Source organism: Odocoileus virginianus, chromosome 12 (assembly GCF_023699985.2).
Source record: "Odocoileus virginianus isolate 20LAN1187 ecotype Illinois chromosome 12, Ovbor_1.2, whole genome shotgun sequence".
Lineage (NCBI taxonomy): Eukaryota > Metazoa > Chordata > Mammalia > Artiodactyla > Cervidae > Odocoileus > Odocoileus virginianus.
This window is the reverse complement of record NC_069685.1, coordinates 4,444,396-4,469,301: the sequence shown is the minus strand read 5'-3', so window position 1 is coordinate 4,469,301 and position 24,906 is coordinate 4,444,396. Positions and strand designations below refer to the sequence as shown.

The following is a 24,906-nucleotide window of genomic DNA, read 5'->3' as shown; positions in this document are numbered from 1 at the left end:
CTGGCCTGGCGAGTGCCGCCCCATCGCATCTGTGCACTGTTTGCACTATCAGAGCGCTGGGTCGTTAAGATGCTAAATCCAGGGAGTGGAGGCCTGGGAAAGCAGGTAGAGAAAGAGGCGGTTGCTTGGGGTTGAGGCAATTTGTGTCCATGGAACCCGGCCAGCTATTTGGCCTGCTGGTCAATGAAACCTCTGACCTCAGTCCCCGGGGTTTCCATGTTTGAAGCCTTGACTTTCTCCTGTGTGTCTGAATTCGACTCTTTGCTATGGCACAGGCCAGGTCTCTGAGTTCCTGTGTCTGCCTGCAGCCCAGGTAGAATAGGGAAACAGAGGAGGTAGGGAGGGCACAGCTATCTGGGATCCTCTGGAAGAATTTATTTAGGTTTAATGATTGATAGTAGCTCTTTATTTCAATGCTTCCGCTCTACAAATGTATGTGGTACAAGATGACTGTTGACCCCCCCATCCCAGGCCAACGCTGCTGACAGCGCTCTTGGGAACCCGTCTGTCTCCCTGGCCTCCTCCCTGAGCCTGCGCACACGCTCACACGTGCTTGCTCAGCATAGCCCCGTGCCCATCCAGGGGAGCCTGAGGCCGGTGCCAATCACCCCGGCAGGGGAGTCACCAGCCGTCCATCCTGCCTGGCAGTGGGTGAGGTCACCTCTCTGGTGCCAAGTCAGGAGTGAAGGGTGACTCACAACTGTTCTCATGTGTCCAGTTTGTGACCAGCTCTGTGCACAGAATAAAGGAGGGCAAGCCTTTTGGGGGGGGACAAGCTGTTTTATTCACCTCAGTGGGCCCCAGCTTTATGATTTCTTCTTTTTAAAAAATTTTATTTATCCCATGCAGCATGCCCGATGTTAGTTCCCCAGGGATCAAACCCGAGCCTCCTGCAGTGGAAACTGGGTGTCTTCCAGGGGTTGCTGGACCACTGACTAGGCCCTAAGGTTTCTTCCTAAATCCCCAGTTCATAGATGTATCAGAGAGCAGATCATTGGTGTAGAAAGGGCCTGGACTAGGAGCCCACCAGCCAGTCCATAGCTATTTACTGATGTCCTACTATGTGTCACTAGTCAGGCACAGGGGTATAGGAAGGACAAGAGAAACCAAGTCCCAAGGAACTTACCTACTGGTGGAGCTTAGGTTGGAGACAGGAAATAGTCATGGAAATATGAAGGCATTTAGACCCTGGTCACTGCCATGCAATTGAAGTTAAAACGAAATTAAGAGACGCTTGCTCCTTGGAAGAAAAGCTATGAGAAACTTAGCATATTAAAAAGCAGAGACATTACTTTGCCAACAAAGGTCCTTGTAGTCAATCAAAGCTATATTTTTCCAGTAGTCACATATGGATGTGAGAGTTAGACCATAAAGAAGGCTGAGAGCTGAAGAACTGATGCTTTTGAACTGTGGTGTTGGAGAAGACTCTTGAGAATCTCTTGGACTGCAAGGAGATCCAACCAGTCAATCCTAGAGAAAAGCAACCCTGAATATTCATTGGAAAGACTGATGCTGAAGCTGAAGCTCCAGTACTTTGGCCACCCAATGCGAACAGCCGACTCATTTGAAAAGACCCGGATACTGGGAAAGATTGAGGGCAGGAGGAAAAGGGGGCAACAGAGCACGAGATGGTTGGATGGCATCACTGACTCAATGGACATGAGTTTGGGAGATGGTGAAGGACAGAGAAACCTGGCTTGCTGCAGTCCATGGAGTTGCAAAGAGTCAGACGTGACTGAGCGACTAAACAACACTGCCATGCAGAAAGTTCGGTAGGATGAGCTGCTGGGGGGCTCAGAATCAGCAGACATGGGCGGCTCCAGTCCAGCCAAGAAGCCCCTACGCGATACAGACACTACACGGATCTCTCCTCCGCCGCACGGTGACGATGTTGGCCCAGCTCGCCTCCTGTCTCCTATCCACAGCGGGAGCACACAGCTCTCAGCACAGTGTTCTCCGGTTCTTCCCCAAGTCCATTTTCAGGGGTTGCGGCCTCCAGGAACGGTGATCTTTGTTAACATTCTTCATCTAGCAATGGCCAAAGCCCTAGAGGACACAGAACAGAAGCAAGAGGAACCCAGCCTCGAAACCAACACATTCTTACAAGTTCAAAGCGGTTTTGTGCCCTCTGGGCCTTTGTCAGAAGCAGGTGGGAGGAAGGCAGGGGACTCTGGAAGTGACAGCACTGGGCCTCTGGGCTCCTGCAGGCAGAGACCTCGAGGGCAAGGCAGAGCCTCGACACCTGCGGAGGGAGGGGGGCAGGAGGCTCTGAAACAGAGGCTGGCAGAAGCTTCGCGGGCCCTGGGGCCCAGGCCCTCAGCTGCCACACACCTGTTGGCTGGGGAGGCTCCCAGCCCGCCTGTCACTCGCCAGCTTCACCAGTAAGTCCCCCTTGGCACGGCTCTGCTGCAAACAGGGCCAGCAGATCGGGTTTGCTGGGTGCTCCCAGGACCAGCCCAAAGGGGCCTTGGGTGCAGGCAGCACCAAGAAAATCCTGCTTTGCAGAGAGGACCAGTTTGGCCCTTGAGAACCAGAGTGGGGAGGAAGTGGTGAACAGGCTCTCTCTCCCTTTCCTCCCTCAAAGCGCAATGACTCACGCGACCTCTCCCATTTTTAAACCATTTTTTAAAAGACTTTTTTAATGTGGACCATTTTAAAGTCCTTACTGAATCTGTTACAATCTTGCTTCTGTCTTCTGTTTTGGTTTTCTGGCCATGGGGCTCCCTGACCAGGGATCTAACCAGCACCCCCTGCATTGGAAGATGAAGTCTTAACCACTGGACCTTCTCTCTCTTTTTTAAATTGTACAGGTTCACGTGTCACTTAGTAAGTGGGGAACGGTGCCTGGGATTCGAGGACCGGCCCTGGGCTCTTTGGGCTCTAGTGGGTATAGGATGGCAAACTTCAACCCATGCTGAGGTTCTCCTGTCTCAGCCTGACAGGCATGATGCACAGCTAAAAAGACCGTGCTTCTACTTCAGGGGAAAGAAGAGAACTCTCTGGAAACATCCTCTCTCTTCTGATTCATGCTCATTCATAACGCAGCAGGTTAGGGACTGTGAATGACTTACATTAGTGCAAGAGAGCAAGCCGGTCAGACAGACTCATATATCACTGCTCCCGTGACACACAGTTATTCACACTCTTGAGACTGGTAACTTCACGGAGACCCAGGAGAGCCAGGACCTGAAGCAGCTTGGGGGTGGGTGGAAACGAAGGCAAAGTTGAAAGCTCCAAACTAGCCCACCTTCAGTCTCTTTGAACCTTGGACCTGTCACTGGAGAAACATTCCAGATCACATGGGTCTGCCTACAAAGACCAGAGCCCCTGCTCAGCAGCCAGGCATGGAGCTTCCCTGTTTTGTGGGGAAAGTGGGAAGGGACAGGAGGGCAGATTAAGTTCTCCTGCCAAGCCAGGAATCTGGGGAATTTGCCTGACCAATGGCAGCACTCTGACTTCTCAGCTGGACCTTCCAGCATGGAGGCTGACCCACAGTTCTGTGCCTCTTCAGTCCTGCCAGGGGCTTTCTCCTTCCGGTGGAGCATTCAGTGGGGCTGCTGGTGGTGGTACCCACAGAGGCACGTGTTCTCTGAGCGCTGAACTGAGGCAGGGAGCTGAGCGTCTTCCCACCGCCCCTTCTGCTGGCCATCCATCCACTCACCTCCCACTTACTGTGTGGAGGTCAATGGCGGGTTCTGTTCAGGCCCGGGGTCCCAGTGACACATCTCAACTGTCTGCAGACTCACACTGACCACAGGTGGCCTCAGAGGGGTGGGAAGTGAGCCAGGGATGCCCAGGACTTCCAGTCCTCCTGGACTGAGTGCAGAGCCTCAGATTTGATCCTGCCAGATTCCACACTGGACTCTGCCCTCTGCCCCATCCGTGCAGTCAAGCCACTCTGAGACTTCCGCAAGTCCCCTTCCTGAAGCTGGGAAGGGACACACCTGTGCCAGGGGAAAAAATCACTGGGGCGGGGGCGCGGGTGAGGAGGCTGGGGGTGGGCCACGGAGTTACCGTCTTTACCTACGCCCCCGCCCCGCTAACTCGGGCTGCCCGCCAGCCTAGCCTCCCTCCCTGCTCCTCCCAGCTGCTTGCAGATCTCCGTCACCATTTGGGAGTTGGTTCAAGAGTCACTGGCTCTGGGGAACCTGAGCTGACCTAGCCCTGAAGCAGAGGTGGCTCCGCCCCTCTGTATTGCCCCGCCCAGCACGGAGCACACCTCCGCGCTCCTCGCTGCTCAGAGATCACCTGGGTGCCCTGCTGGTGTCTTGAACTTATTTGTGCCCCTGGCACTTAGCTTGATGGGCATCTAAGATGTGCTTATTACCTGAGGAAATTTGCTCAGCTGTGAAGACAAGTCCTGGGGAAGGAGCAAGAGCTTAGAGAGGGGCAGGGTGACAATCTGCAGGGTCACTTTCTGGTGTGTGACCCTGGGGGAGTCAAGGAACCTGTGTGCGCCTCACCTGTTAAGTGGAGAGATGCCCATCTCGGGGTTATGATGAAAGTTCAGTGGAAGAACGCTCAGGGCAATAATAAAACAGTATGATTGGGTGCCAGCCATGTGACGGGCACTGTGATCAGCCTGAGGAGTTAAGTAGCAAATTAACTGGGACACTGGCAGGGACAGACCTGGGGGACACACCTGACAGGTGCTTGGTGTTCAGTGAACGCTAGTTAACAACCTGGGGGTGAGAGGTCAGAATGGACCCCCGGGGCCAGTGGGAACTAATGGCTGATGAGGGCTCTGTCTGGGTAAGCGGGTGGGGGGTGGGGGGCAATGTTCTAAGACAACTGCAAACCAGCAAGAGATCCCACCTCCTCCCCGCCCAGCCTCCTGCTCCTGGCAGTCCAAGGAACCATTTCCTTGGAATTATAGAAAAACCTAGAGACTTCTCCATTTTATGACTAAAAGAAATGAAACAATGTTACAGAAATACTTCCCTGGATTTCTAGAAAGAACTAGACATGTGTTAACTTGCACCTCATAGAGATTAAAGGCATAGCATTGGGAAATTTTGACCTGAGGTCCTGAACCATCTAGCAATGCCCTCAGCCTGTGTGTGCCTACCTGCTGAGTCCTTCATCGTGCCTGACTCTCTGCGACCCTATGGGCTATAGGCCACCAGGCCCCTCTGTCCATGGGATTCTCCAGGCAAGAATCCTGGAGTGGCTTGCCATGCCCTCCTCCAGGGGATCTTCCGACCCAGGGATCAAATCCACATCTCTTTTGTCTCCTGCATTGGCAGGTGGGTTCTTTACCACTAGCGCCACCTGGGAAGCCCACATACCTTCTAAGTTCCTGTAAACATTTCTGTGTCAGCCAAGCGTTGATCCATTCACAAAGAGAATCAGAAACACAGTACTTGATTGGGGACACTAAGGCTTTTACTCTGACTTTCAGGGGCTCGTGGGGAGTCCTTATAGGCCTTGGACTTGGTCTACTTTCAAGGATGACGCTTTCCAGCTGCACTCAAAGAAAAGCCAGACTGCACAGCATCCAGCTCCTGCAAAGGTTACAGACAACTGTCCCTGAAATAGGCCACCTTCCCAGCTTGACCCCTTCTACCAAGGAGGCACGTGAAATGAGGGGTCATGACCCTACGGGAGTTGGAGGAATGTTCCTGGAACTTCTAGATTTTGAACTTCAAATGCATTCACAAAAGCTCCAGTGACCCTTTCCCACTGAAGAGCCAGGCCTTCCCCGGGGGTCCAGGGCGATGGAGGTGGGGGTGTGTCAGAATGCCAGGAGAGCTTTTCAGCAATGTACATGCCACGCCCCCCCCCCATTCTGGTTCTCTAAGTGGGGACGGCAGCACTTTGAAAGAAGTCCCCAGGAGGTCTCGCTGCCCGTTTCTCAGGTCTGACTCTCCAGCCGTCCGATGGCTTGCCACACCACCACTCCAAACCCCACGTGACCTCTTTTTATTTCTTGTTTTTCAGAGCATGGGCTCTCTGAGAGTTTGCCAGACCTGGGTTTTCATCCAGATCCACCACTTGCTTGTGGCTCGTTTTTCTCATTTCTTCCCCTTCGCAGTCTGGGCAGGAGGGTCATGTGAGAGCATGTGTGCCAGATATTTAACAGCCTGTTGACTTAAAAAATATTCACAACCTAAACGTTGAGAGTTACGTTTTATTTGGTGGGAATTTTTAGGACTTCAAGCTCAGGAGACAGCATCTCAAATGACCCTAAGAGAACTGCTCTGAGGAGGCAAGGGGAGGAGCCAGGTTACACAGAAGTTTTGCAATAGAGGGCAGGGAGTCTGAACATCAAAAGACTTAACTAAAGAAAACCAGATATCCCAAGTAAAGGAATTTAATGCTTTTTTTATGTATGGGAAGATGTAAGAGTCTGGGTTCACTGAAATGATTCCTTTCCTATGCACCTCAGTTATCTCAGGCCACTATCCTGTGTTTTGACATCCTGAGCTTCCTTTCCTCAGGACTCACTGTAGGGAGTGGCTGCAGTCTGATGGTTGTTAAATAGCAGGTATTCATCTCCTTCCTGTGTTCTTTTACGGTTCCCAGGCTCACACTGCAGGGCTGCAATCCCTGATGACTGTGACATCCTTGTTTACTGATATGGCAGGAAATATTCCATTTCTCAAGCCCCTGCTGAAAGTGCCTGGCCAGGATGCCCTGGACTGACTAGCTACCAAGGAAGTTGTGGCTCCTACCCCCAGGAAGCCTTGGTTGGGGGGAGCCCCGGGTCCCTTAGGAACCCTCTGTAGCAGTGGGGGAGCCCCAGATCTCCTAGTAGTTCTCTGTAGTTCTCGGGAGCCCCAGGTCCCCAGCAGCTCTCTGCAGTGATGAGAAAATTCTGGACAAGGCCCCAGAGGTGAAGCCAGTGTGAGAAGCTGGGACCCCTGGGGGTCTAAGGGAGCCCCTGTAAAAACCACAAAGCTAGTCTGGCCCCCAGGAACCGGTAGGCTGACCAGGGACTGAGGGGGTTCCTGGTACATGGGATTCTGGTGCCCAAAGCAAGACAATCCCAGGCAAACTGGACAATTTGATCACCTGGCAGCTTGCATCTTACCTTCATCCCCATCTTACTCGGGAACTCGGTTCTAAGGCGGGGCAGGGGGCACTGTCCTAGGATGGAGAGACATGGTTCACTGGGGCATTTAAAACAGCAGATGGGATGCCCCCGGCACCAGGACCTCAGCTGGGTCCGTGTAGCAGGCAGCGGCTACCAGGGCGGGGGATGCTGGGAAGCGGGAAGGAGGGCAGGTGGCTGCCTGGGGCTTCGCTTTTGTTTTTCTGCTGCCCTCTTTGCCATTCAAATCACCATCTTGGAAGGAGAGTGCCTTCAGAGGAGTGTCTCCTGGGAAAGATAAAGGACAGAGTAGAACTTCCCTGATGCCTGCTTTACCCAGAGAGCAGAGGGTTGGGGACCCCACATCTTTGGGTGCTCCACACCAGGTGGGGACGAATAGCCCTCCTCCAGGCAGAACCACAGACAGTCCTGCTAGTCCTCCCTTTCCGGCCAAGCCAGGATGTGTCTCCAGCCTGGGGAAGGGGGTGCAGCCAGGCATCGAGGCTCATCCCTCCCAGCGAGGCCCTCACCTGCCCTCTCAGCCCTGTCCCAGCCTCTCCAACTCTTGAAAATTCAGCCCCTTTCTCCTTGGCACTTCACCCCCTTTGATTTCTTTCTCTTCAGCCCTCTTGCAACCATCCTTCCCGGTGTTCAGATGAATAAAGTAAGGTCTTGGCCAGTCCCTTGCCCCAAGGCTCCTTCCTGCCTGGGAAATTCTTTAAAGGTCCAAGAGAAAGAGGCTAAGACTTTTCACACAGGAAGGGGTAACTTTGATTGCTAGGCTGGGAATCCCTTGAGGTAGAGCTTGGTCTTCCCCCTGTCCCACTCTCTCTTGGAGCTGGGCCCGTAAATTTGTAGTCAAAGAATACACAAACAAAGAAGACAGCTTTTAGCAAGGTTGGCATTCAATGACCAGGGAGGCTGAGAGAGGAGATAGTCACACTTTTGATTTATTTACAAGCCCCATCTCTTTAAAATTTGGATTTAGTTGGCCCCTTTGATCTCCCTGGAACCATAGCCTCAGGCCATAGTGCCATAATCCAGGCCTCCTAGTGAGATGGGAGCTGTGAGTACACAGCCAGCCAGCCTCCCTCCAGCTCTGAAAGTAAAGCTAAAGTAAACTAACTGTATTTGTCACAGTCATGGCCAATGCTTTGTGACCCCATGGACTGTAGCCCACCAGGCTCCTCTGTCCATGGGGTTCTCCAGGCAAGGATAATGGAGTGGGTTGCCATGCCCTTCTCCAGGAGATCTTCCTGACCCAGGGGTCGAACCCAGGTCTCCTGCACTGTAGGCAGATTCTCTACTGTCTGAGCCACTGGAGAAGCTCTACGGAAGTCCCTTGGAAGCTCCTAATGGAGCGCCAACGTGAGATGAGACCCAATTTAAAGGAACTTTCTCCATCTAGGTGGAATCTGGGCTTTGTCTGTGCTGCCTCGGGAAAAGCTGCTTTCTACTCTAGAATCCTGAGGAGCAGGGCTAGATGGCAGCCTGTTTAACTGAGCGTCTACTATGTGCCAAGCCTTTTGTATAAATTATCTCTCTGATCCATAAACATCCAGTTTGATGATATTAGACAGAATGAAAATACAGTGATAAGACAGAATGAAATACAAAAATCCACCTAAGTTCAACCCCCCATGAGAAGTAAAACCAGGAGCATCTCATCCGGTCCTTAAGCCTGTGACCCTCTTTCTGTTATACTATGCTATGCAGTTCCTGGTAGAAAGAAGGAGTCAAAGTGGAAGAGGGAAATGAGCTCTTAAAAATAGAGCTGTGTTTGTAAATATTATGGATTTTCACTGGGTTTTGGGCTCAAAACTGGCTCGTGAGATTTTGAGTAGTTTCCATTGAACATTTTGAATTCCAGCTACCCCTCCCATGTCTCAATGTATATTTCATGATGGAGTCTGTTGATTTAAACTCTTTAAACCTACTTGTAATATAGCATCAACCTGTATTCTATCTTTTATTGTTAACCACCTGCTCTAACAGTAGTACTTGCTTTTATTTGTCCTACAACTGCTTTTTCTAAGTTTCAAAGGAAACGTTTGTTTGTTCGAGTATTTCAGAATATTCTCTTTCTCTGAGATGTTCATGATCTCTTAAATTTCAGACTTATTCTCTCTCCCGCTTTCATCTTCCAAACCAGAGGTTCCTTCCTTTCTGTCTGGCCGAGCTGATTCTCTGGACTCATCTCAATGCCACCCTTCCAGTCCCGTCAATGTGACTTTTTGTGCCGATAATATCTCGGGACAGTTTCCCCAGAGTGGCATTCTGGGTGAACCTCTAGTCAATGAGATGCTCATGTCAGCTGTGGTGACGTGTTGAGGCCAGCTGGGCACATGGTTGTAATGAAAAGCCTACTATTTCCTTTTTGTTAATCAGAGGCTGATCAGAAGAGAGCGTGCCGTCAGGCCCATCCCCCCTCCCAGAAGCCTGGGTCACGTCCCCAAAGTGAGTGGGGCGGAGGGCGGGTGGCCCTCATCTTGGCCTGCTCTCGGCTCTGGGATTCCCAAGTCAGCCCTGCCGCGGGGTGCCGCCTTCATGCCCCAGACAAGTGACAGCTTTCCACCTGTCTCAGAGCTTCAGTTCTTCTTAAATACTGGACGCTATGAATGGGATTCCCTCATGAATCACTTGGTAAAGAATCTGCCTGCAATGCAGGAGAACCCGGTTCCATTCCTGGGTCGGGAAGACCCCCTGGAGAAGGGAAAGGCTACTCACCTCAGCATTCTTGGGCTTCCCTGCTGGCTCAGCTGGAAAAGAATCCACCTGCAGTGCAGGAGACCTGGGTTCGATCCCTGGGTTGGGAAGATCCCCTAGAGAAGCATTCTGGCCTAGAGAATTCCATGGACTGTTTAGTCCATGGGATTGCAAAGAGGCGGACACAACTGAGCAAATTTCACTTTCATGATTGGCCAGGGGCTGCTGAATATCAAGGGAGAATGGATCGTTCCTCAGTCTGGGGCTCAGGGCCTCCTGCTGACACCCTGACAGCCCGTGCTGGGGTGAAGAATAAGCAAGTCTGAATAATTCTGTGGCTCCTCTGGGCTGCGGTGTGGGCTGCCCCTCACTGAGGCCTCAGAGCCTCCTCCCATCCAAGTTGAAACCCGTGGCCTGAGGTTCAGAGTGAGTATCCCAAGGTGGTGGATTCTGCAGCATTTGGGGAAGTTTCAGCAGTAGGGGCTGGTCTTGCCACCTGCGAGAGTGTGTTCTGGTCTCCTGGAGCTGTCATCTACCTCTTTCCAGCACCAAGGAGCCCGAACTAGATGTGGGAAACCCTGGTACTGTGAGTTGAACTGTGTTCCCTGCCCCAAATGTATGTGTTGAAGTCCTTACCCTCAGGACCTCAGAATGAACCCCTATAGGAGAACAGGGTTGACGCAGAGGTGGTTAAGGTGAGGTCATGCTGGAGTGAGGTGGGCCCCTAACCTGATGTAACTAGTGCCCTTATAAAAGGAAGTTTGGACACACACACACACACACACACACACACACACACACACAGAGCATCACGTGAAGATAAAGGCAGAGACTGGTGTGATGCTTCTACAAGCCAAGAAACGCCAAACCTCACCAATAAACCACGAGAAGCGAGGAGAGCCAGTGGGAACAGAGCCTTCCTCAAGGCCCTTCAGAAGGAAGCAGCCTTGCTGACTCCAATTCTGGCCTCCCGGGCTGGGAAACCATGGATTTCTGTTGTTTAAGCCACCCAGTTTGTGGTGCTTTGTTACTACCATCCCAGTAAACTAGCGTACCTGCATTAGACCATTTTCTTGAATTCAGAATTTCTCAGAGCCTTTAATATAAATTAGATTTGTGTGCAGTGATTTCCAAATTTCATCTTAGGACACTTTTGGTCCACTGCGCATCTAGGAAGGCTAGTGTGAACAGGCACACACACACTCTGGAATGCACTCCTTGTGTGAGTTGTCTCCGTTCCTCGAGTCTACCCCATAGAAAGAAGAAGATGCTGTTTCTAAACCGCCTGGTGTCTTGGGTCTTGATGCCCGAATCACTTAACTTCTCTGTGGCCCTGTTCCCACCTTCATGCAGCCAGAATAGTAGACTACTTGGAGCCTGACCAGCAGATGCTCTGCACACATCGGGGGACCAGCTCCAGTGCTGTTTTCAGAAATAGCCCCATAACAGCTCTTGGGCGGGAGACGGGATGGAGCTGGGTCTCCCACCAGTTCTGCTGTGGAGCCTGGAGCGCCTGGCAGCTCTGGGTGGGGTGAAGCAGCACTTGTGTCTGGCTTGAATCTAGTAGCAGCAGGGGCAGCCAGGCCCCTCTCTGAGAGGCCTCGGGGGAGCTTTCAGAAGGCAGATTCCCGTGGCCCCGAGGGCTGGCCTGGGGACGTCAGCCTCCACCACTGCCCCTCTGCTTGCCAGCATCCAAGATGGCTTGCTCTTCACCCAGGGCCTCCATCATCTGGAATGTCCAAGCTTCCAGACAGAACCCCGGGCCAGGGAACTCTTGGAAGGGGCCAGGGCGGGCAGCCTGGAAAACGTGGTGGTGAGCCGAAAATAACACTCACATACACAGCCAGGGAGTGTCGCTTCCTGATCCCCACCTCAGGATGGATGTGGCAGATAAGTGGGAGGGGCAGGAGATGTGAGGGCAAAGGGTTGAGGGACACTGATTGTTATGCCGCAAATTCCCCGCCTCCAAAAGCACCCAACGGCCCCCAGGGCCCGAGTTCAATGCACAATAGCTGCGAAGCCAACGTGCAGCCGTCCACGCCCAGCCAGGGGCAGAGAGGCTGGGGGAGGCTTGGCAGCAGCTGTGCCCGTGGACGCAGTGACTTCAGGCTGATCATCCCCTCCCACCCCAAAGCCCCCGAGAGACTCCAGCAGCAGAGGAAGAAGAGGGTGTGTGAGGAGACTGAGGAAAGCACAGTTGGAAAGGCAGGTGAGGCCAGACTGCTGGGGTCTTCCAAGTCCTGACTTGTGTATTTGTAAAGGATTTCAGGCTATTCCTAGGGCTGTGGGAAGTTATGTTCTCTGCACAAATGAGTGACGTATCAGAGCAAGGCTTCTGATGCTCCGAGCGGCCGAGAGTGGAGGTGGAGACCCTGGAAGTGACCGAGGGCGGGAGGCCCCCGGGTGCCTCCCTGAGAAGGGGGGAGAGTGCCCCCGAGAATGCTGCAAAGCCGAGTGCTGGAGGCTGGCGGGGGGCAGTGTCCACGCTCATCCCTCCTCACGCCTTCCAGAACAGCTGGACTTAGAGGCCTGACCACCTCATGCTGGCGAGATCACAGCGCAATAGAATGTCCTATCTCTGCTGGTGAGAAAAGGGCTGACCCTCTTCTGCTTGCTTCTGAGAGAGGCAAACTCAAAACTTTGATCAAGGGGTTTCTAAGAAACCGCCAAATCCTGTTTCAAAGTAGTTGTAAAACTGCTCCGGAAAACTATCTGATAGTTTCTTACAAAATGTGGCATATACCTATCCTATCATTCTAGGTATTTACCAGAAAAAATAAATAAATTAAATAAAAATTTTTAAAAAGAGGTCTCATGAAGACTTATCCAAAAATGTTCACAGTAGCTTTATTCACCAGAGTCAAGGTCTCTATCAACAAGAGAGTGAATAAACAAATTGGGTACAGTTCTACAATGAAACACTACTTAGAAATTAAAAGGAACCAGCTACTGACGTGTGCAACTTAAGGAATGTCACAGACATGTGAACAAGGCCGGATGTAAGTGAGGACTTACTGTATAAGCCTATTTATATGAAGTTCAAGAGCAGGCAAAATTAATCCAGTGTCATAGAAATCAGAGCAGTGATTGTCTCTGAGAGTGGGGGATTAATTGGAGAAGGGCAGGAGGGAGCTAACTGGGGTAATGGAATTTTCCCACATTTTATTTGGGTGATGGTCACACCATCGGGCCATAGAGCACTTTTTGTTTTTAACTAGGCATCTGGCAGGAATGACGTTTGTTGAACCACCCCCTGGGAAACTTTATTCAGACTCCTCTCCTGTATTTGGTCTAGGTTCAGCGAACTTATGTACCAGAAAGAGGAGAAGATGCCCTTTTAAAACCACAGCCTGAGCCTCATGTTTTGGGTGTTGGACCCCAAGTCATTTAACTTCTCCCTGCCTCAGTTTCCATTTTTTCATTTTTTACAGTTCAAATAGGCAGTCCACTCAGGGTTAAATAAAAGGCATGATGAATTACACCAACTTTTCCCAATAAAGAAAAATTACTTAAAAATTTAAGCAACATCTAACTTCCAGTTTCCATTCCAGCATGTAGGAAGCTCAGAAATGGCCATTCTGTCCTAACAACAAATAAACACCTGAACCGAAAAACCAATAACTGTTCTCAGACCCACAAGAGAAGTGAGGTCACAGGACAAACTGATGCCCTCCACATTGGCGAGACTGGCAGGCAAATACCAAGAATCACAACTTGCGGGAGTAGAGATCAGTACTGGGGGAGGGAAGCCTCAGCTGTGACCGGTGAACTGCTCGAGGCTCCATGTGGACAACTCTGAGAGTTAAAAATTCACGGGAGTGGAGGGACATACTTTTGTGAGATTTATCTCCTGGAGCTCTATCAGGTTCTGGCAGTGATTATCAGAGGGGAAAATAATCCCCTTGTGTTTCCAGCAGAGGGAGGGGGGAAAGAACCCTTTTAAATATGCCAAAGCACTCTGCTCTTCTTAACAGGGCCTGCCCTCAAAAGAAACTGTTTAACTAGAGCCTAGCCTCCTGGGGTTTAATCAGAGCCTCACCAACTTGGAGGAAGGGAAACACCCACATCCAGCCCTCTCTACACATCCTTTTCCACCTAATGGGGTAACACTGAGAAGCCCGGTCTTGAGGCATAAGCTCACCAAATGACTGAGACTTACCTATAGGACCATAGACACTTCCCCCCCACACCTTGTCACCACATCACTTTGGAGGTTCACACCAAAGTGGTTCCTTTAACCCACTACATCATGCCCAGCTATCAAGAAAAAAATTACAATACATACTAAAAAGCATGGATGGAAGAGACAGAGCAAGCCACAGAACAAGACCCAGACATGACAGTGATGTTAGAACTATCAAACGGGGAATTTAAAATAACTGATTAATATGCTGAGGGCTGTAATGGATAACGTAGACAGCGTGCATGAGCAGATGGGCAATAAAAACAGAGGGGAAAATCCTGAGACGTGTTAATCACTCAGCTGTGTCCAGCTCTTTGCGACCCCATGGACTGTAGCTCTCCAGGCTCCTCTGTGCATGGAGTTCTCAAGGCAAGGATACTAGAGCGGGTTGCCATTTCCTTCTCCAGGGGATTTTCCTGACTCAGGGACTGAACTCAGGTCTCCTGCATTGCAGGTGGATTCTTTACCATCTGAGCCACCAAGGAAAAGCCAAAAAAGAAATGCTAGAGATCAAGGATGCTGTAACAGAAATGAAGAATACCTGTGATCGGCTTCATAGGCCGGACCCAGCTGAGGAAGGAGTCGCTGAGCTTGATTATCTCAATAGAGACCTCCCAAACTGAAAAGCAAAGAGAGCAAAGAGTGAACAAGTGCCATACAATCTTCAAGAACCGTGAGACAACCACAAAAAAATGTAATAGATAATGGAAGCACCAGGGGAGAAGGAAGGAATAGAAGAAACATTTGAAACAGTAATTATGAGGATTTCCTGAAATTAAAGTCAGATGTCAAACCACAGATCCCAGAAGCTCGGAGAAATCAATCAGGACAAATGACCAAAAAACTACACCTAAGAATATTATTTTCAAACTACAGAAAATCAAAGGTAATGAAAGTAGCCAGAGGAAAAAACCACCTGCCTTACAGAAGAATAAGGATAATAATAACATATATAATATATATAAATAATATATAAATGTATAATATAATATTAATATATAATAAATAAATAAATATAATAATAATATATCTGACTTCTCAGAAGCCATGCAAGCAAGAAGAGGGTTGAATGAGACATTTTAAATGTTGTGAGAAATAAATCACCCACCTAGAATTCTGTACTCTGGAGTTATCCTTCAAAAGTGAAGGAGAAATATAAAGACAAAAGTTGAGATAATTTGTTGCCAGTAGACCTGTCTTACAGGAAATGTTTGAAGAAATTCTGTAGAGAAAGACAATGATATAGATTAAAAATTCAGATCTACATAAAGAAAAGAAGAACTTTGGAGGAGGAATAAGTGAAGGGAAAAGATTGTGTCGTCTTATAGTTTTAATCTGTATTCCCTTGACTACTATTTAAGTTAATCTTCTCTTTTCCAAATTAAAAAATGAAAGCAAATTAAACAAGACTAACTGTGGTTCTCCCGAGCTATTAGCTCCGTCATGGTCCTCCATCAGACCTTGATCAGGGCTCAGAGTCCCCACCTTTTAGAATGGAGTGGGGGGTGGGTAGCCTCTTCCTTACCTCTCTCCTCTTCCAGGAAGAGCCTAGTCACCTCTCACTTGCTTCCCAAAGAGCCAAAGGAACAACCAAAGAGAGAGGCTGTGAAAGACGACAGCACAAAGCTCTGTGTTTGCAGGACCTTCTACCTGCTTGGTGTCATGCAATCCTTAGAACAGACACATGTGTTGCAGAACAATCCTGTTCTAAAGATGAGTGATTTAAGTGGCAGCTAAAGTGTCAGAACCTGGATTTGAACCTTGGTCTCCTGGCTTCTCCTGGCCTCTTCTACCCAGGAGATTTATAAAACAGCAATGGGAGTGGTTCACCTCAGTTTCTGAAAACACTGAGTTTCTAGGATGTCTGTCAGAGGCAAAGAGCTTATTTGCATGCAGACAAACGGGCATGGAGTCCCTGAGAGAGCCAGCTGTGGGCAGAGGTCAGTGAACGCCCCTGAGCAGATTGACGCTGCAGAAGGAAGGCTGTGGGCTGGCTCCAGTTCATCCTGGCAGGTGTGATGCTGAGACGGGTGCTGGGGCCCTGGTGGCTGGCCAGGCTCTGTGTCTATGAAGGCCACTTTTCTCTCTTTCACCCCTGTTCTTCTGGGAATCCTCAGGGTGGAGGCAAGCACATTCTAGAAGATTAATCTGGAAATATCTGGAGAAACAGGATGAGAGAGTTCTGGGGTGTGGCCTTTGTCAGAATCAACCCTCTTCAGCAGACAACAGGTTATTCCTCTCTTTCTTCTTAGCCTCTGGTGCCCCATGAAGCACAGGATCCATTGAACCAGAGCCCAGGAATGTTCACACTCTTGCCTTCTCTCCCATAACTCACTTTGGGGTGTTTCTTTTTTTCTTTTTAATTGTTCACCTGGTGATTGAGGTCTAACTAAAGGTCAGAACTTTATGGCTATTTTAAAAGACAGATTTTAAGCCCGAGGATGGAAAATATGCTTGAGAATAAAATGAATGCATCCTATGGATAGACTACTGCATGGGGCACTTGACAGGGATGATATTGAAGACACCTAGCAACCAATAAGCACAGACTCTGGTCAACTGTAACAAGGCTCTGAAGACCAGATGTTAACCCTTTCATTGCTGGACCTAGGGGAGATGGCTGGGAAAATGGGGGAATGGCCAGGGTTTCAGGGGAGGGGGAACCCCTGGGGGCTCAGTTTATTCACAAACTGGTACAGAAGTATTTCTTCTGTTTTTTTGTTTGTTTTGTTTTTCAGCTGTGCTGGGTGGTTTGTGGGATTTTAGTTCTCTGGCCAGGGATGGATTGAGCCTACACCCTTGGCAGGAAAAGTACCTAACTACTGGACCACCAGGGAATTCCCAGTATTTTAACAATGGGTTTGCCTTCCCCTAAGCAGAAAGCTGAATCCTAGTGCTGAAGCTGGCCATTTGGGGATGGAGATGTTAAACCTAAGAGAAATTAAGAAATCCAGTCAAGGTCATGTAACAATGTCCCAGCTCAGCCTATAACCTTGTCTTTAGATCCTCAACCTCGTACTAGGATAAGCATCCCTTGTAACATTCTGATGTTTCATATTTAGTCTATCGACTCATAGACTTTATCAATACTATAACATTTTAAGTTATCTATAATATAGGAAGCAGGCTAAGATCATGTCAATATATGAAGTATCACCTAGACCAGGGGGTGGTAAAGATTTTCTGCAAAAGGCCACCCTGCAAATATTTTTTGGTGTGTGGCTCACAAATCTCTGTAGCTCTGTTGCTGTGACATTAAGACAGCCGTACAGATGAGTCAGTGAATGACTGTGGCTGTGTTCCAACACAATTTTATTAATGGGCATAAAAATGTGATTTTTGTATGATTTTCATGTGTCACAAAATATAATTATTCTTTTGATGTTTTTAACCATTAGAGATGGAAGAAAACTGAAAAAACATTCATTCATTGGAAAACCTCCTTACCTTCCAAATCATACAAAAACGTGGTGGGCTGGATTTGGCTCATGGGCTGCACTTTGCTAACCCCTGGGTTCAAGGTTCACCATCTCCCTGGCATAGTATTAACATACAACAGGAACCAGTAACTCACCCGATAGTCTCTATACATGAGTAAGCCTGTGAGAACCTTTGAATTCTAAAAATCTGTTTGTGGGTGTCTGGAGGTTGCCTGCAAATGGGGGAGCTGACTGGCTCTGGGGGCTGTGTGTGCAGAACTGCCTTGGAATCAAGAATTGAGGGAACCAGGCCCGGGGCTCCCCATACCTGGGGCCCTTACCTGGTAATTATCCTGCCCTGCTTCTCTCTGTACTTACTTGGGAAGGGGCTCGTCAGGGGTCAGCATTTCGCCTCCCTCCTAATCATCACTGCGTTATTCTGGGAGGTTGTATAACAAGGTAACTGAGTACACATGCTCCTGTGGGTGACCTCGGGCGAATTATTATAGGTCTACTCCCAGGGCCGCCTTTCTCCACTGGTAACATGATGCAGAGTAACTGAGTCAACATGCAGAAAGGACTTACAAAGTGCTCAGTCAAATACAGCTACGAACATCCCTGTTCTGTTTCTCTCCTGTCTCTCACCTGAATCCACCCGCTGGACTGGATTATGAAGCATCAGGCTGGCTTCTGGGGACACAGCTGCAAAGCCAGGAGAGACTCAGCCCTGGCCCTGGAGTCCTTTAGCCTGTTCAAGGGTAGACTTGTTTCAGTTAGCTATCGCTGGGTAACAAAACACCCCAGAATGTAATGATTGAAGACAACAAGCATGTATTTGTTTATAGCCCTGCAACTTGAGCAGTGTGCAGTGTAGACAGCCAGTTTGCTTCTGTGTCGCTGAGTCTTAACTGAGTGGCTCCACTGGAGCTGGAGGCCGCATGATAGCATCACTCGCTCTCAGCAGGGGGTGGCTGGAGCAGCCAGGGGCTAGCTGGGCTGACCCCTCTCTCCTCCAGCGCCTCTCTCCGCTCATAGCCTCTCTCTAGCATGGTGGCAGCACCTTCCTTGAGGACAAAGACAGTCGCAGGAAGGCATGTAAGTTCCCAGCCTAGAAGACATGGTATCGTTACCACCCCCTTTTCTTTGTAAAAGCAAGTCACAGGGCCAGCTTGATGCAAGTGAGGCGACACAGTCTCAGTGTCTTGAGGGAGGGGGCGTACAGGAATGGAGGAGCTGTGGGCAGTCATCTTTGAGGGATATCTACCAAAAGGATGGAAAGAGATAGCGTGAACAACTTGGGAGCAGCATTCAGACTAGCTGGACCCTTTATAAACCAGAACCTAGACACTAAAATAAGTATTTTAACTTTATTTTTAGTTTTTTCCCTTTTCTTCTTCTTCTTCTTTTTTTTTCGGCCATGCAGCTTGTGAGATCTTAGTTCCCCAACCAGGATCAAAACTGGGCTCCTGGCAGCTGAGTCCTAATCAATGAATTCCAGGGAATTCCCTCTCAAGACATATTTGAAGACATTAAAGAAAGATTTCTTTCTCTGTTGGTATGAAAGAGTTCTCTTAATTTTAAAATTTATCTTTCGAAAGCTTCGTCCATCTTACTGAAAAGGAAAAAAACTAAGATAATGCTAATGAAAAATAAGAATTTTAATCACTTTCTGTAACTCAAAAAAATTTTGCATGACTCTCTACTTTTATATATTCCATTTTTATAATGATAAAAGTTATGTTATAGAAATGAGAAACAGAAAACCTTTATAATAGGCTGTTCACAAACCATATTCAGTTATTTTTACTTATCACAATATCCAACATTCTTTCCATGTCCGCTACATGGCTTTCATAATTACTTTTTCAATAGCTACTATATTGTTCCATTGTGTTAACCTGTCTCATCCCATTAAATCTTTCCCCGCCTGGTCATCTAAGTTGTTTCTGCTGTGAAATATTTTTTCATATTTTGACACAGCCTTCCTGTTATTTTTTTTAATAGCTGAATGATATTTCATTGTGTTTATCTATCAGCTTCTATGAACACGTGTTCCTTTCGTGGTGACCATCTTGGCTGTGTGTGCAGACTGGGTCGGAGCGAAGCTGGTCACAGAAACACATGCTGGGACCGGGAGAGGCTGCATTTGTCACTCAAAGGCAAAGGCAGTGGGGGAGGCTGGGGGACCAGGATCTGAGCGATTCTGTCACAGAGCAGTTTGATCAGCCCCCTGCTGGACATTTACCTCTGCTCTTGTTTATCCATCAGTTACAAACGCCTAAACTTTTGTCCCAGGATGTGTTGAAATGCCTCTCAGCTTCCTATTGTTGTTATTTTTTGCATGTTATAAGAAGCCTATAGTATCATAGTTCTTTTTTCTTCTTTTGAATGATTTTATTAAGATAAACTCCTAGGACTGAATTACAAGGTCAGAGCGCACTGAGTATCTTTTTGGCTCCTGCCATGAATGGCACAATTGCCTTCCGAAGCTGGCGCTACCTCCTGGTGCTATTGTTCGACATTAGCATTGAAAATCAGCCCGAATATGAATGGGCGTCTCCAACAGGTGTCCCCAGGGTTCTCCTCTATGTGCTCTGATCATAGCATTTATCACAGTCTTTGACTCACGGTTGACTTGTCTACCTGTTCACCTAGTTTCCAGATCCCTAAGGAAAATAGGCGTCTTGTCCATCTTTAAATGTCCAGTCGTAGCAGAGTGACTAGTCCTACAGAGAAGAAATGAAATGAATACTAATTTAATAAATAAATAAGATAATTATTTTCTCAGACTTAGTTTCAAACCCATCTCCCTGAGCAGTGTCCATATTTCTCTGGACTCAGTTTACTCATCTCTAAAATGGGGATAACAGCTACCTTGCTGGATCTATGTAGGCATTTGAGACAGTGTTTCTGAAAGGTCTAACATAGAGCCTGATGCAATAACAGGCAACCGTTTCTATTAGGATGTCATGTGTTCATACACTGAATTTCCCTTTGTAAGAACATTTACGTATTTCTTCCGTTTATATGTTAAGTTCTAACCATTTGTCTAATAAATTTGAATGAAGTCTTTTTATATTTTAGTTTTTTAGTCCTTGTCACGTCAGCTTAAAATATTTTAATTGTATCATTTTTATTATAGAGGGTTTGCTGTTGCTGTTTAGTTGCTAAGTCATGTCTGACTCTTTTGTGATCTCAGGGACTGTAGCCCGCCAGGCTCCTCTGTCCCTGGAATTCTCCAGGCAAGAATACTGGAGTCAGCTGCCATTTCCTCCTCCAGAGGATCTTCCCGACCAGGGGTTGAACCCACTAAGCCGTGCCTTCTCTGGCTCCCGAATTGGCAGGCAGTTTACCACTACACCACCTGGTAAGCCCAATATGTGAGTGATCACTGTTAAATCTGCTATAAGTACTTAAAAAAAACCCCGAACACTTCATTTCTTGTTCTTTGAGAAGAAGAACATTATATTACCAAATGACTTTCAAACAAGGGGGTAAAGTCAGGGTGAGGGTGGATTCAAGCCAACAGTTGAGGGTGGACTCTGTTGGGAGGGCAGGGTAGGGGACAGCCAGCCTCTGAGCTCTGATTTAGACTGTCAATGCCACCTGGAGGGAAATGGCCCCATTTAAAATTCTATCCACTGGTGTCAACAGAAGCTCATGCTCTTGGAGTCTGGAGTGGACGTATCTTTTGGCCTCAGTGGCACAGATGAATAGTTAGCTACCTTATAGACAGAGTCTCCAGCTAAAAACCCTGCCTCCTTTTCATTTTGCTATAAACATGAGACTAAGCTCTGGTCAGAGATCTGCAAATGAGAATTCGCTAAGTGGATTTCTAGAAAAGTTCCTACAAAGTGAGATAGGTATCTGGGTAGTGCCCCCGTTGACCCGTTTCCACCCAGGCACTTCCTACGTGGAGTGTAGGTGCAATGACCGGGGCTCCAGCAGCCATGTTGAGCCACAATCTGACCATAAAGCTAAGAAGTCAAGCTCTAGAAATGATAGTGCCCTGAAGAGCCACTGTACTAGCCCAGGGATGCATACCTTTGTGCTTATTTTATGAGAAAAAAATAAACCTTTCATTTACTTAAACCACTTTGGTTAGTTCTTGTTAATAACAGCTAACCTCCATCTCTAATGGGCTTCCCTGGTGGCTCAGGTAAGAATTTGCCTGTAGTGCAGGTGACCTGGATTCGATCCTGGGTTGGGAAGATCCATTTCCTGGAAAAGGAAATGGCATCCCACTCCAGTATTCTTGCCTGGAGAATTCAATGGACAGAGAACCCTGGTGGGCTACAGTCCACAGGGTCACAAAGAGTTGGACATGAGTGAGTGACTGACACTACGTAACTAATCTCCGTTTCTAATAGATACATTTCAAAATGTATCCTATTCTTTCTTCACTGACATTTGGCATGGGTTTACTTTACCTACAGCTTTCAGATCAAACATCACCTCTTCGGAACTACCTTCTCTGACTGGCCACTGTATCTAAAGTTGCGGCCCTCCACCTTATCACTGTTCTTCCCCATCACCTCGGTTGGTGGTCCTGATTGTGCCTTTCATACCAACAATGATCTAACAAGTTGGTTTCATCACCTGCTTGCTGTCCATCCTGCTTCCTTGCACGGTCGCGGGGACTAGGCCTGTCCTGCTCTCTTCGGTCATGGGGAGATTTCTTGGCCCATGGTGGGTGCTCAGTAAAGGCATGTGCGCTGGGCGAGTCTGTGCAGGCACCAGGACGAGACACTGGGCGTAGGCGGGCCTGTTGATAGGCCTCGTTAGGGGAAATCTAAGAAGCTCAAGTGGAAAGCTTGTTGTGCCGGTGGACTGGAGGCCAGGCTACAGAGTGGGAGGGAGAAGCTGACTTTCCCTAACCCCTGTCCTTCAGAGTGTGAAACCACCCACTCAGAGCCCCTCTGCAGACGTGAGTTCACACTCATCACCTGCATCTCTATCACACAGCTTCTGTGCCTGCACCGCAGGATCTCAAATTCCTAAACCAACTGTGTCAGGATATAGCTTCATCCCACGGGAAAATACTCACCATGATTCTCCGCAACAATGGTTAATTGACTGAGCTGCCAACAGCCCTAGTGGCAGAAGGCTTTTTCTACCAGGAAGATCTTTGGCAGAAATGGTTGTGGTTTCTCCCTCTTGTGACTTATTAAATCCCACCTCAGTCTAGGCTGCCGGTACGGGTCTCATTCCTCCAAGGAGCCTTCCTTGATTGCTCTGGTTCACCTGGGTCCTTCCTGTTTCCCATGCCCTGACTCTCATATCATTCTTTGTTTTACTCATTTATTCATTCACCTAAAAACTCCTATTTAAGGCCTCCCCTGAGCTGGGTACTACGTTAGTTCCTGAGTTACAATAACCAAAAATAAACACAGTCCATAATGATCACATATTAATTCTTTTCTTTTCTTTTTTTTCTTTTTACTTCTTGGCCATGTCAGGCAGCATGTGGGATCTTAGTTCCCCGGCCAGGGATCAAACCTGCACCCCCTGCATTGGGAGTGCCAGAGAGGTGCTGACCACATACTAATTCTTGAGATGTTTCCAGTTTTCAGTGCCTTGGTGATCATCAAATTGTATAAATAAAAGCCCTAAAGTTAAGTGACATTCACAAAGCAGATGCAAAGTAGCTTTCAGCCAACATTGCCAGCACTTGTCTCATACCAGCATGGTGATGGCTGCAGAGAGAGGTTTGCTGTAGGGCAGATCCGCTTAACTCTTTTGGGGGCAGTAGATCTGCATACACATCTGTGGTCTGCTGTTGTGTGGGGCTTCCCTGGGGGCTGGAGCTAAGAGCAACCCTGCCGGGAGATCACTGTCGTACCTTCTGATGGGGAGTTGTTAAGCTCAAACGTAGGAGAAGGAGAACCTGTTAGCCACCAGAAAGTCAAGGTTTAGGTTCTGGGCAACCAAGAGACAGAAGGGAAGGAAGTTTGATTCTTTCAGTGAAAACCCAAGAGTCTGCAGCAGGGTGGTCTACAGGATAGTCAAGGAGTCACAGAAGGGTCTGATGGCACCAGCAGAGGGGCAGGGGGCTTCCCTTCTCTTGTGGGTGGGAGGGAGCTGAGTCAGTACACATCCCGCCTTTCCTTGTCCAGCGAGATCAGACACGCTCTGAGCACAACTGGTCAGTCAGTGCACTTGTGCCATGCCCTCAAATACAAATGCACTCAGACATCACTGTGATTCGTAATCCGGAGTCCAAATGACCATAAGCTCACACAGCCAGACTCTTTTCTACCCTTGACTTGTGTCAGCAGGAAGCAGCTTCTACATTATATCACAGAGCCAGCAAGATGGAGCCAGGGCTCTTCTCATCAGAACCTCAGCACTATATCCATGGATCACTCACACTCAAAGTGACGTACCTGAGGAATAAACCTTGATTCTTAGGAGGCAACTGAATCAACATGGATAAGCCACATTGGGTAGCAGGTATATTTCATACACCTGACATGTCATATCCACATCATATATACATCATATATCATGTCAGGTATATTTCACTGGAACATGACTCCTTGAAAATGGCATGATCTCTTTGGCTTGCGGTTGATTAGAATGTTGAGCCAAACAGGCTAGCCCACAGCTGACCTCGCTGGACGGGCCTGAGGTTCACCCATCTTGTGATGACTTGTCTGTTTTCAATCCTAGCCAGGCTTCTTCCTGCCGCCCAGAGCTCTTTGGCCTGCTCCAACCCCTTGCTGTGTGCTCAGCAAACATAGTTTCATTTCAGAGATTAAGCAAAACATAATTAAGAGCGCAAATCTCCTAGAGGAAAGAAAATCATAAACAGTGACACATCCCAGACCAGATTACCTGCTGCTTTCACCATGGGTGCATCCGCCCTTCACTTACCTGGGTGAGCACTGGGAGCTGGCCTCTGTGGCCCTGTGGCTGTGGATACATGGGCCTGGTGCTTTGTGGGCAAATCTCTGCCTGCCATCTTTCCCTAGGCTGCAGACTCTCAGGGATGAGGGGCAGAGTGTCTCGAGTGCCTGCTCCTGGTGTGGGCTCCACCCACACCCATGGAGACTGTAGGACAGTTGTAGGTGAAAACCACAGGGGGTCTCTGGGGCCAGCAAAGAGATAATATGAGTCTGTCAGAGCAATAACACCAAGGTGGAGACGAAGCAGCAGGGCTCAGACTAACGGGTATCTGGAGGCCTTGTCTTTGCAGGCAGCCTGGGGAAGGGGTGAGAACGAGTTCACACCCAGAGAGTTCAGGGGAGCTGCAGCCAGGGAATTTTCCAGCCCTAGACTTCCAGAAGGCCCCAGTTGCTTCATCCACTGCCTACTGCCCCTCTTCCTCACCATCTATGACAGCTTGAATGGTGTCCCCCAAAAGGTATGTTGAGGCCCCAATCCTCAGCACCTCAGCTTCTGACCTTGTGTGGAAATAGGGTCATTGCAGATGTAATTAGCTGGGAGGAGTCAGACTGGAGAAGGGTGGGTCTTGCATCCAATGCAGCTGGTGTGCAGGCCATGTGAAGACAGACACACGCAGGGAAAGTGGCATGTGACGACCAAGGCATGGACTGGAGGGA

General features: G+C 48.7%; 2 long non-coding RNA genes across 2 annotated transcripts; one reads left to right on the top strand and one right to left on the bottom strand.

The window, feature by feature from the left end:
- Nucleotides 1-1,309: 1,309 nt before the first annotated feature.
- On the bottom strand, nucleotides 1,310-3,271 carry LOC139037684 (uncharacterized). Its single transcript, XR_011490515.1, has 2 exons — nucleotides 3,072-3,271; nucleotides 1,310-2,046 (listed from the first exon to the last, which is right to left on the bottom strand). It is a non-coding gene; the product is annotated as an uncharacterized lncRNA (long non-coding RNA).
- An 8,458-nt stretch (nucleotides 3,272-11,729) lies between these two features.
- Nucleotides 11,730-15,329, top strand: LOC139037683 (uncharacterized). Its single transcript, XR_011490514.1, has 2 exons — nucleotides 11,730-11,948; nucleotides 14,377-15,329. It is a non-coding gene; the product is annotated as an uncharacterized lncRNA (long non-coding RNA).
- The last annotated feature ends 9,577 nt before the right edge of the window (nucleotides 15,330-24,906 follow it).